A 2,543-nucleotide genomic window follows, 5' to 3' on the forward strand; every position below is an offset into this window, starting at 1 on the left:
AGCTTGGCTGGCCATTGGCCATGTCTAGTGTTTTGGACCGGTGCTTTCGCTGAAAGCTTGGCTGGCTAGTAAGCCATGTCTAATTCCTGGACCGGAGTTTTAGGCTAACATTGCATGATTCCTGGAATTCTCATTAAAAATTTTGAAATTCTTATTTTTCTTTTTCCAATTAATTTTCAAAAAATTACAAAAAAAAATTAGTAAAATCATAAAAATCAAAAAAATAATGTATGTTTCTTGTTTGAGTTTAGTGTCAATTTGTAAGTTTGGTGTCAATTGCATCTTTTTAATTTCCTTAAAATTTTCGAAGAACACCTGCATGAAACTGTTCTTCATGATCTTCAAGTTGTTCTTGATGATCTTCTTTGTTTGATCTTTGCATTTTCATATTTTATGTCTTTTCTTATTTTTCATATGCATTCTTGAATTATTAGTGTCTAAAGTTTAAAGATTTTTAAGTTTGGTGTCTTGCATGTTTTTCTTTCCTTAAGAATTTTCAAAAATATGTTCTTGATGTTCATCATGATCTTCAAAGTGTTCTTGGTGTTCATCTTGACATTCAAAGTGTTCTTGCATGCATTCTTTGTTTTGATCTTGAATTTTCATGTTTTGCATCATTTTTATGTTTTTCTCTTTCCTCATTGAAAATTCAAAAATAAAAAAAATATCTTTCCCTTATTTTGCTCATAAATTTCGAAAATTTGAATTGATTTAGTTAAAAAGTTTTAAAATCTAGTTGTTTTTTATGAGTCAAGTCAAATTTTCAATTTAAAAATTCTATCTTTTTCAAATCTTTTTCATTTTTTCTTTCATATTTTCAAAAATTTTAAATTGATTTTCAAAATCTTTTTCTTATTTTTGTTTCATATTTTCAGATTTATTACTAGCATTCAATTTTTAGATTCAAAAATTTCGAGTTGTTATTTGTCTATTAAGAAAAGTTTCAATCTTTAAATTTTAAAATCATATCTTTTAGTTTCTTGTTAGTCAAGTAATCAACTTTAATTTCAAAATCAAATCTTTTTAAATTTCTTTTTCAAATCTTTTTCAAAATAATTTTCAATCATATCTTTTTTTTTTCAAAAATCAATTTCAAAATCTTTTCTAACTTCTTATCTTTTCCAAATTGATTTTCAAATCTTTTTCAATTAACTACTAGACTTTTTGTTTGATTTTAAAAGTTTTCTATTTCAATCATATCTTTTTCAAAACCACCTAACTAATTTTCTCTCTCTAATTTTCGAAAGCTCCCCCCCCCCACTTTTTCAAAATTTCTTTTAATTAACTAATTGTTTTAAATTTTAATTTAATTTTATTTCTCTTTTTAATTTTCGAATTCAATCTCCCTCTCTCATCTCTCTATTTATTTATTTATCTACTAACACTCCTCTTCCACTCAAAATTCAAACCCCCTCTTCTTCTCTGTGTTCGAATTTTTCTCTTCTCCTTCTTCTATTCTTCTCTTCTTCTACTCACATAAAGGAATCTCTATACTGTGAATAGAGGATTCCTCTTCTTTTCTGTTCTCTTCTTTTTCATATGAGCAGGAGCAAGGATAAGAACATTCTTGTTGAAGCTGATCCAGAACCTGAAAGGACTCTAAAGAGGAAGCTAAGAGAAGCTAAAGCACAACACTCTGGAGAGGACCTGACAGAATTTTTCGAAAAATAAGAGGAGATGGCCGAACCCAATAACAATGGTGGAGATATAAGGAAGATGCTTGGTGACTTTATTGCACCCTCTTCTAACTTCTATGGAAGAAGCATCTCAATTCCTGCCATTGGAGCAAACAACTTTGAGCTTAAGCCTCAATTAGTTTCTCTAATGCAACAGAATTGTAAGTTTCATGGACTTCTATTGGAAGATCCCCATCAGTTCTTAGCTGAATTCTTGCAAATCTGTGACACTGTTAAGACCAATGGAGTTGATCCCGAGGTCTACAGCCTTATGCTTTTCCCTTTTGCTGTAAGAGATAGAGCTAGAACATGGTTAGATTCACAACCTAAGGAAAGCCTAAACTCTTGGGAAAAGCTGGTCAGTGCTTTTCTGGCCAAATTCTTTCCACCTCAAAAGATGAGCAAGCTTAGAGTGAAAATCTAAACCTTCAGACAGAAGGAAGGTGAGTCCCTCTATGAAGCTTGGGAAAGATATAAGCAATTGATCAAAAGGTGTCCTACTGACATGCTTCCAGAATGGAGCATCATATGTATATTCTATGATGGTCTGTCTGAGTTGTCAAAAATGTCATTGGACCATTCTGCAGGAGGATTTCTCCATCTGAAAACCTCTGCAGAAGTTCAAGAACTCATTGAAATGGTTACAAATAACCAGTTCATGTACACCTCTGAGAGGAATCCTGTGAATAATGGGACGCCTCAGAAGAAGGGAGTTCTTGAAATTGACACTCTGAATGCCATATTGGCTCAGAATAAAATATTGACTCAGCAAGTCAATATGATTTCTCAGAGTCTAAATGGATTGCAAACTGCATCCAACAGTACTAAAGAAGCATCTTCTGAAGAAAAAGCTTATGATCCTGAGAA

At 31.6% G+C, this 2,543-nt stretch overlaps 1 non-coding gene across 1 annotated transcript; it reads right to left on the minus strand.

Annotated features, from left to right (window-relative positions):
• Positions 1-2,079: 2,079 nt before the first annotated feature.
• LOC112724195 (small nucleolar RNA R71) lies at positions 2,080-2,187 on the minus strand. The gene has a single exon (XR_003163370.1). It is a non-coding gene; the product is annotated as a small nucleolar RNA R71 (small nucleolar RNA).
• Positions 2,188-2,543: the final 356 nt, after the last annotated feature.

The sequence above is a fragment of the Arachis hypogaea genome, chromosome 11 (assembly GCF_003086295.3).
Source record: "Arachis hypogaea cultivar Tifrunner chromosome 11, arahy.Tifrunner.gnm2.J5K5, whole genome shotgun sequence".
In the NCBI taxonomy this organism is placed as follows: Eukaryota; Viridiplantae; Streptophyta; class Magnoliopsida; order Fabales; family Fabaceae; genus Arachis; species Arachis hypogaea.